The sequence below is a fragment of the Centruroides vittatus genome, unplaced genomic scaffold (assembly GCF_030686945.1).
Source record: "Centruroides vittatus isolate TY-2023 unplaced genomic scaffold, ASM3068694v2 scaffold_861, whole genome shotgun sequence".
Classification (NCBI taxonomy): Eukaryota; Metazoa; Arthropoda; class Arachnida; order Scorpiones; family Buthidae; genus Centruroides; species Centruroides vittatus.
Window position 1 is genome coordinate 5,719,792 of NW_027122718.1, and position 11,054 is coordinate 5,730,845.

The 11,054-nt window shown below is 30.1% G+C and overlaps 1 non-coding gene across 1 annotated transcript; it reads right to left on the reverse strand.

The window, feature by feature from the left end:
• Positions 1–10,680: 10,680 nt before the first annotated feature.
• TRNAS-AGA (transfer RNA serine (anticodon AGA)) lies at positions 10,681–10,762 on the reverse strand. The gene has a single exon. It is a non-coding gene; the product is annotated as a tRNA-Ser (tRNA).
• Positions 10,763–11,054: the final 292 nt, after the last annotated feature.

The following is an 11,054-nucleotide window of genomic DNA, read 5'->3' on the forward strand; positions in this document are numbered from 1 at the left end:
CAGTTCTTCAGTTTGATGAGATGAAGCTAGATACTGTATATACTGTACTCACAGCGCCGGATTAAGCCTCTAGCGGGCCCTAGACAAAATTTAAATTGGGGCCCCATTTAAATAACTTGCTTCTAAACAAATCTTATATAATGTGACATTAGCGTAGCTAGCATGGGTGACACCCGGTGCAGATATCGTGGTGTCACCCTTTTTAACTGTTTTATAAAACACTATTGAATTGTAATAACTTCGCACTCGAGCAACTCGAACGCTACATCGAATATGCGATGTCGCGACGTATAAGTTTAAATTTAGAAAATGAATCAAAACCATACATCAGTATTACTATGAGAGGCGGCCCTAGAAATATATGTAGATGGTGCGAGATATCTCGTGGGAGAGATTACTTTTGACGCACGGATGGCTGTTGACCTTTCTTTTTTTTTTTTTTTTTTAGGCAATGACTAATGGAGCCGGGCCCCTCCGAGTTACGGGCCCTAGACATTTGCCTACTTTGCCTATTCGATAATCCGGCCCTGTGTACTCATATTGATAAAACCACATAATTCAATAATTATTTAAATTTTCTGTTTTAACATTTTACTGATATTTCAGGTAAAGAGTATATATATGAATATGATAAAGTGAGAGGATAAATTTATTGGACCCAATAATCAAGTTTTAGTAATGATGGCAAGAGGACTATTTGCATCATGGAAACAACCAGTTTACTTGGATTTTGATGTTAAAATGAAAAAAAAAACTGTTATTTACTGTTATTTCAAAACTTTTTGATGCAGGATATACTGTTGTTGCTGTTGTTAGTGACTGTGGTGGACAAAATATAGGATTATGGAAGGAATTAGGGATAAATATATTCAATACTAAATTTATACATCCATCTAATGGAAATAATATATACTATTTTCTAACTCTACAGCTATTGCTATTAAAAGATATATTAAAACTGAAAATGCCTTAGCAGCTTATGAATTTATATCATCAGTTAATGCATGGTTTGATGTTATGAATAGTTCAACATCCAATTTTCATTACAAAATTGATTATCCCTCCAAATGTGCTTATGGCATTAACATAACTGAACAAAATAATATACTTGATAATACTTACAGAATAATTGAAAGTATGAGATGTGTATCTAAACAATCACTTCAAACATTTCAAAAAGGAATGCTTATATCTATTAAATCTATCAAAGATTTATTTTTCGACCTTAGTTCAAAATTTCCTAAATACCATTATATCTTAACATGTAAAGTAAATCAGGATTCTTTAGAAAACCTATTTTCACAGATTCAAACTAGAGGTGGTTTATATGATCATCCTAGTCCACTCGAAGTAATATATAGAGTAAGAATGATAATTTTAGGCAAATCACCAGGAATATTGCAAAATAAATTAAACACAGAAGATCAGATAGTTGAAAATTATTTAATAAATGAAATGTTTGAAGAGGCAGATTTACTGCAAGAAGTTTCAGATATGTCTAGTTCTAAAGAACAAGGAATATCTGAAAATTTATGCAATGTAAATGATGATGATTTATGTGAGATATCTCAGGAAAATGTAGAATTAAAAAATGATGGATTACAATATTTAGCAGGATGGATTGTGAGAAAATACAAAAAAAAAAAAAATATTTAAAATATTAAAAAAATTTTGTACCTGATTTAATTGTTTTTACATAACACTTAATTTGTATATATTGATATCAATAATATGTTTATAACATAAAAAATTGTTCTTTTTATAAAGTTATTTTTGTATATGTATGAGTAAATAATATCGTTTTTGGTACATGAATATTAAAAATTAAAAAATAGACCAATATAATTTTTAGTTTTAAAAAAGAAGTCGTTTGATGATATAAATTAAATTAATTCATTTATATATAAATCACCTACGTAGGATTTACCAAAATTAATCTTTTAAGAAACTATTATTGTTATAATATCATAAAATAGATAAAATTGATTTCATTTACAAATTAGAAAAATGCATTTTAATTTCAACTTTACACGTAAAAATTACGAAGATTTGCTCAATATTCCGGATTTTTCTTATTTATAATCCATTTTTATTTACATTTAATAAAATATAAATCGTAATTAATGAAATATTAGCGTGTAATTAAAGCTACGAGCCTCTGATCGGTAATGTTTTTACCATAAGGACATAGTAAGATATTTCGTTTTCGACTAGGAATGACGTCAAATAAGCAACCAATGAGAAGCGTTTCTTCTCTATGAGCTAACCTTATATTCTAGGACCTTGAGTTCACCCTGCGGCCGCTTTGTGTTCGACTTTCGTCGCCCGACGCCATTTTCATTATGTTCTTTACTTTTCTTCGTTTAATTTTCATCATAATTATTATACTATACACGACATTATACATTTAAAAAGGATTAATAATGATCAGACGGATAAGTGTATTAATTTGTATCTATTAAATACAATTTCGTTCTTAACTTCTCATTACTTATTTTATATTTTAAGAATATATTTAGTCCGTATTCAGAAAATGTACTTGTATAAGTTTCTCTTTCATTCATTTTGTATAATATGACTTACCCCAAAATAAATTATTCGATAATATAAAAGTTTAAGCATTATTACAGCCAAATTTTTCCGTGTATAATTTTAATTTTGGAAATAATTTCACGGTTACATTAACTGAACATATATTTTTATTCTATTTAAGATTTTTTTAAAAATCGAAAATTTCTTTATAAAGACTTTAAAACAAGAATTTTATTTTTTAAACTTCTTCTCTTGCCACAATATTAACTATTAACAAATAATAATATCGATAAACATTAAATTAATATTTGTAGGAATGAATCGGTATTTATCTCAGGAAGAAAGGACCTATTTTAATATCAAATTCCTTCAATTCAGGGATGAGGAAAGCTGAGACCATTACACCAATTAAAATTAAAAAGTTTATGAAAAAAAGAAACGTTATCCACCAAATGTAATCCATTCCTTTAGATGTTGACGTTGAACTCGGATAAATAGTTATAAATGGATGAATAGGAGCAGTTACATTTTCAATGCTTTCATTTGATGTTACTAAAGTATGTCTTATGTTATAATCAATTATTTTTGTCAAATTCGTATCCGTATCACTAGTTATTTTAGAGTTAACTGTATTTACTTTAAAAATAACTTTGTTTTGTCTCATAATAGTTTTAACGTTTTTAGATATGGATATTTCATTAGAAGAAACATTTTTATCCTTAAATGTAAATCTATTCTTCTTCGTATAGGATTTGTTTGAATTTGAATTTGTTGGCTTATTTTTGCAATCTAGAAAACAAAACCATAATTATTAATATACAAAAGCTAAAATTTTTATTAAAATAGTTTTTTAATGAACATTATATAGATTTATTATTGGGTACTTTCTATCCCGTAAGTATTTAATCTTTAATTCTATACAATATGTATATAAATCGAACAGTATAAAAGTTTCACAATATTCAACGTTATATATATATATACTATAGCGTATTGTTTATAACACAGTTGTGAAATAAATAGAAATAGAATTAATATATTATATAATGAGAAAGATATAATATTTAACATATTTTCTAATAGTATTTTGTATAAAGTTTTATGCAGTTCTGGCGTGTCTGCAAATTAGAAATTAGCATCAACCTTTGGATATTTGAATTGCTGGATGAAATACTCAAACCTAATGGTTTAGAATTAGACAATAACTACAATATGTATATAAGAAAATGCTATATATATGTGCGTATATGTATAAATGTTTAATTTTCAAAATTATATCTACTGTAATATATAAATATGTTTCAAGATTTTTATAAATTTAGCCATTTTGTACAAAATGCTGGCTCTTTATAGAGAAAACGGAGAATTCTCCATCAGCGTAGAGTTTTTATAATAAGACTGAAGACTTTCACCCTTATTACAATTCGTTTTGTATGAATAAAACGCCATACAAATTGACTAGCCTCTTAATTAATTTAAGGTTAAGTAATTTAAACACTACTCTCTTATCCTAACGATTATACAGCATGAAAATAGGCAAATACAAGCAGCATTTTTAGAAAATGCACGATAAATCCTTAAAAAATAAAAAAAACAACAAGGATTTCAAGTGAAATGGCTTATTTTTGATAATGAATTTGAAAGAAAATATTTCTTTCATACTTATTATTGGCCACCCGAGACGTTTTGTAAATAGAATGCCAAATATTAATAAAACAAATATACAATATAACGAATAAAAAAAACTTACCGATTAGTTTCTTAATAGTAGAACATTACTTAAATTTAAATAATACAATGATACAAAATTTACATACGTTAATTGTAAGAATGTAAAGTTTTAAAATAAAAATTAAAATAACGATACACGCTGTAGAATTTTACAAATCTGTGAGCCATGTTATTAAACTATTTCGACAAGGCAAAGGTACTGTACTTCATTTATTTAAAAAACACAGAGTTTTTGTACTTACGGTTTGTGTAATTTTTCCAAAATGTACAATTTGAAATTTCTGCAATTAATTTTTTGAAGTCTTTGCAATTTTTTGTTTTTCGTATGATACTGTTAATTTCTCTTTTAAGAAGAATAATACGAGAAATATAATTATCTGATTTATATTCTGACATGTTCCCAGTAATTAAATATTTTAATATTTCAAACGTGTCTCTGCATCTTAAATCCTGAAAAAGATATTAGTAAAAGGGAGTAATTTACAGAAATCCAATAGATATTTTTGGGTGGGATGTACATAATTATTTAAGTTAGGGGTATATAAACGTAACTGCCAAGTTTCGTAGCAACTGGTCGAACGGCCTAGGAGTGTATAGCGAACAAACAAACAAACAACAAACGTTTTCATTTATATATATAGATGAAGTAATCTTTCTTACCTTATTTAGTTCTTTTATTTTTAAAGAAAGTGTCTTATTTACACAAATTGCAAATTTATTATTCGAGTGAATTTCCATAATCATAAGAAAAAAATCAAGAAAAAGCAAATTGTAAATAAAATAACGCATCTATAAAGAGAAACATTCATTTTAAATATATTATTTATGAATATATTTTTATAATATTTTTATTAAACTTTTATTTACCTTAATAAAACTTATTTTAATCTGTAATTAACTATGGCTTATTGATTCGATATTGTTTAAAATAATAAAAAAGAAACAAATTATTTAATTGTTGTGTTGTAATCGTAACATTTAAAATAAAAATTTTTAGGATACAAATATTTACAATTTAATAAAATTGCCTAATACAATATTTATCTAGAATCATATTGTGTAATATTCAAAATAGGGGGTTTATTAAATTTATTTTCTGTGAAATTATTAACAAATCATTGACAATGTATGGGATTGGATTGGAATGAAGGCATAATAAGGCAACGTAACACATGAGAGATCTGCCAAGAGGGATGCCTTCCGAGAGCATTTTCTATGAGAAACTGGATGCTATTTACTGTAGGTGAAGAAACCCGGAAGACCGTGTGATAAGGTCGTTGCCGAAGCGCGAATTTAGTGGTTTTAGCCACTCGACCATTGGTGAGCGACAATGTAAGGGATGATGACAAGGCAAAAAATTTAGTTTTTATTAAAACAACTGTGAAACGATATACAAGGATAATGATTTAACTACTTGCCTTTAAATAATAGTTAATTAAAATTAATATACAGGTAAATCTACAAAAGTGATATAAAGTAGAAGGCCTCATTATGCGCCTCCTACCTTGTATCATTTTTATAGATACAGTATATAGTATTTTAATTATCTGTCTCATTTCAAAAATATCAGTTAATTTAATAAAAAATAAATTTTCTGTAGTGATGTAACGAATATTCGGTTACTACTCGGTATTCGGCCTATTCTGTCTATTTTTCGCTATTCGGCCGAATACCGAATACCTAAAAACAGGAGTAACAAATAACAAAAACACAGTAAATTAATCATTTTGGTAACTTTTATTAATGCTGAACGTTAAATTATAATTATTAAAGTTAATAAGAAATAGCATCTAACTCTAGTATTAATTATTTCGTAATTAAATAATATTATAGCCTTTATCTAGCCCGATATCTTATGGCATTGATGACGTGTAGGTTAGAATGTATCGGGTATTAATGTTATTGTTTAGTTTAATATGTTATATTTGTATTCGCGTATATTTTAATATTTTTTACGATATTTTAATAATGAATGAGCATTTCTCATTATATACAAAAGATAACATTTGAAATCATGTTAATTTTAAAAATATTGACAAAAACAATAGCAACAAAATATCACAAAACTTCACAAATAGAAACCCCCCAATAATATATTTGAACTGTTCCACAACTGGGGAGAAACTAAACCATATGTCCCCACTAAAGTATATCCTTAGGGTACTATTCAGTCTACAAATACGTAGTAAAAACAAAATTTTAGTGTTTAATTAAAGAGTTAAAATGATCGATTGCAAATATTAATAAAATAACTTATAAGTTATAACTTACATCTAAATACCAACAACTGCCGAGTCATATCGGGCTATTTACGGCTATTACATAAATTATAAACCAATTTGGAACTAGAGGTAGACGTTAGGCTCCATCTCATATTAACTTTAATAATTATAATTTAATTAATTAATTTAAGTAATTTAGACATACTGGAAGAAAAAATCATAGTGACAGCGGGCCAATAGAGAGCAGGGTGCGCGATCCTTGCCATAATGCGGTTTGCGCGCCAATTTTCGTACGTGCGTTAATCAAGCCGAATAGTTTGGCCATGCTCCTGGTCGAATATTCGGTATTCGGCCTGAGGCCGAATGTACTATTCGTTACATCACTCATTTTCTGTCTTCTTGTCATAATCTCTTACATTGTCGATGTTTCTGGGTAGTTACAACTGTTTTACCAACGATTGACAGGAACTGTAAAGACGTTTCGCTGATTGTGAATACAGCAAATACTATGAGGATAACGAATCGTTGAACGGTGTGTTATAGACATCAGTAACACAGCAGGTCTCGTAATCTGAAGGTCGTGAATTCAATTCTCACCTGGTGCATATTTTCCTTTTTTTTTTATTTCTTTTATTTGTATACCGTTCGAGCTAGAGAAGTTTTAGTATCATGGGAAACTTTTTCAAACATCAGCGATTTTTCCTGGGTAATGTTGGATTCGAATCTACCGAAAGCATGGAAGAGGAAACGATTGACCGGTTGCTTTCGGTAGATTCGAATTGATATATAATAGTTGAAGGTAACGTGCTTTTCAGAAATTTCGTAAAACGAAATTGCAACCGTAGTTTATGTAGTGTTGCCGTACCGACTGTTGATGCAAATACAAAGTGTTGAGAGCGAAGCAAACAAATGATCCGATTGAACCGAATTCGATACATCATGATCAACATATCGGCAATATATTTTTTATTTATGATTCATTTATTTAATTTATTAAATAAAGACAATGCGGCCAGTTGATCTTTTTCAAGTGCTTACAAACAAATTTAAAGAAAAACCAAAGCAAAGAAAAAAGGAAGGATACAATATACAATCTTATTTAATTGTATGTTGATGGACGACACTATGGGATTAACCAATTCTTGATATTATTTTTGAAAGTTTTGTACGTTAATGCGCTCTTAGCTTTATTGCTCAAATCGTTCCAATGTGTTATCATTTGGAATATTGGTCATGTTTTTTCCACTGTTTAATGGCCGGAAGAGAATAACCGTAAACTCTTCGAAAGTTGCGCATTGATTCACTACATTTTTTTTTATTGTTTCCCCAAGGTATCTGTTATCTTTGCTTTATAAATTTTCTTTATATACAAATTTCGTATTTTTAATCAATCTTATTAACTTGGTAGTATTCGGATACCGAGTCTCTAAATTGTAAATTATAGATAGCTCTGATAAAATTGTTTTCAACCACTTGAAGTTTATTAATTGCATAGTTGGATGTAGTTTCCCAGACATATATTCCGTACTTTATTTTCCATGCAGGTGTGATATAATTGATTTACCTGAGTGATAGTTAAAAAATTCTGTATTTTTTTATTATTCCAGTAAATTTGGCTACCCGTGGAGAAACCTTGTTTGTAAGCATATTGATAAGAATGAATCATTTTGTGTTTGTTTATTTAACTTTAAAATCTTTTATAAGAGGTTTTTTTTTCAAATTTATATTCTTTGTTTTTATATATCGGTATTATTAGATTACGATTGAGTTTTTGAAGATTGTAATCCAAAACTTTTCAGTTGAGTAAGTATTTGCATAATTTAATAACTCCAGTTGAGATTTTCAGTAAAACGAAAAATTGCAGTTTCGCCTATAGCTAAAGGTGACCTTTTTAATTTATTCATCAGTTTTGGATGATGTTTCCTGTGATGTGGCTGCTAATTTCTGATGTCTTTTGCAGTACTGCATGTAAAACGTTTTCAGATTTCCTTCAGACAAACATATGTGCATTTCAAACGGGATCTGGTGAATTGCAAAGAAATATCTGATCAAGAAGTAGGCTACAGTGAGAACGACGAAGAACAATATAACAATATATATATAAAAAATCAATTCTTATTGGTTTGTTGGTTTATCCTTTATGCAAATCTTTATTCTTAAATCGATCTGGACCAAAGTTTGTATAAGTATTACTTAGGCCCTGAAATCGACCCTAAGCTATATATTACCCTAAAATATTGAGATAGTATAGCTTATACGCCTTTAAATGTCGCGCCATCTGTTGGCAAAAGTAACAAATAAATGCTCATTGTTGTTGTTTTTGAGAGCCAAAGAATTTTGCTAAACAAGTTTTGCATCTCGGTGATGGTAAATTCACTGAAGATCCGGATAACACTTAATACATAAACCACAAATGAATATACGAGAGAGCAATATTGGCATGTAAAAACAAATGCGTTGCCAAATGTACCAGGTAAAGTTTTTAAATTCTGGAACCAGCTGGACTACCACTTGATAACCTAAATCTTAGAGCAATAGGTTCGAGCATCAGTAATGCATTTGCGAAATTTGGATAATCAAAGGGACAAGAATGATCCCGCAAGCCCGAGAAAGTTTTTTTTTTAGTTTCATTATTATAAATATTCAGGTCAATAAATGAACATTTTAGATACTAGGACCATTGTTTTTATCACTCCCTCTCAATCCCACACTTACTCAAAAACCCGAGCAACGCCGGGCACAAGTCTCTAGTATTCGAACACAGATAGAACAATAGAAAACACTAATAATAATTATGAAAATAAAAATAAGCTGTTAAATTATTAAGAAAAAGTCATCGATAATTGTTGAAAACCACAGTTACGTATTATATAAGTAAGCGATTGATAACCGAGCATTCATTTTTTAAATTTATAATAAAAAGTGAAATGATTGATATTGAATTATTAATTAATAAAATGTAATTTTAGATTTGTTGTTAAAATAAGACGAATGTTTTTAGTTTAAATTTTACTCCTGAAGCCTCTTGGGATCCAAAACTCAAATCATTCCCATAAGTAGGGTTACGCCAGTTGAAAATACAAATGAAACGAGTTTTCGAACTATTACCTCCGATCAATCTGTTTTACCATTAATTTATTTACGTTGAGTGGGCATAATAGTATGAGGTCCCAAAACGGGTTGACATTAATCATTTATATCAGAAAATTGTTAAAACGAAACGAAACTAGTGAAAAAAACCTCCATTGTTAAAAACCGATCAAAGATCGAATTAGTTGTGCTAGTCATATGAAACCGCGAGGAGAAAAAATGCTATTGATGTAAAACAGAACGCAATAATTGTAAACGAGCGTCCTCCAGTATAGATGGACCTTTGACAAGGTGCTCGTATACAAATAATTAGAACATAGAAATTTTGAAAATGGGAAAGGTTAATGATAAAAAGGAACATCGCTCGGGTCGTTAAAATTATAAAACTTCACAGACTAGACAACAATAGGGAAAATATGAGCGCGAGTTCCAAAGTTCCATCAACACTTTCCATCCAGAGTTAACGAATGGTGTCAAGTGGATTCTTCGAAGCGGATCTTTCTCGTGACTCGAACAGGGGTCGTTTTTCGCTTAGGAACAGACGTGGGACCAATCGGGGAGCGGGAAAGAGGGACGTAGAACCAATCAGGTGGATAAAGGGGAGAAAACGGAGATTGAGAAGGCCGATTTTGAAGAACACGACATAGGACTCTCCGAGAGGCTTCAGAAGACACAAGACGTGTGCGACAACGTGTGTCCATCGAGAAGTCCGCCGATATCAGCCTACGAGTCACCTGCCGCTGCCCCGGGCCTATCTTCGAGCGACGTTAGGAAACACCCTCAACACTTGAACGTTCGAACATTCAATTGTGTAAAGAACTTTGTGCCTAGTGTAAGTTGTTTCATGTTTGAATAAACGGGTTTTTGTGAGATACTTGTCATCTATGTCTCATCCATCACACCCACACGCGAACGACCCTAGACCATCCCGTCGAGGGATTAACGATTCCCCCTAGAAGTCGGCGAACTTACAATAGTAACATTGTAAAAGGAAAAAAATGAAATAACATCAGCGAAATCCATTACAATAAATAATTAACGGTCGTTCTTCGCTGAACTACGATAAAATACCGAGATGAATACAAAAAAATAATTCGACAAATTACGCAGTCGACAGGATTCGAACCTGTGCGGGAAAATCCCAACGGATTTCTAGTCCGTCGCCTTAACCACTCGGCCACGACTGCAGTTACTGAATTACTCTCTAAAATCCTTTTCCATCACTCAGTGTGTTTGAGCAGTTCATTACTCAAATACTGTGAAACCTTTGTTAACGGTCAATACTGATTTGTTTTTTTTTTCATTAATTTTTTTACTCGTCGAAACATTCATCTACTCTAAGGTGGTGAAATAATCTGAATGATTATTTCCACCCTTTCCTCCACTTCATATTTTAATTTTTAACCATATCAATATGAAATGTCGATTTCTTTAGACAATGGATCGCAAAATACGAAGTATCTCTGCATCGCAACTTAT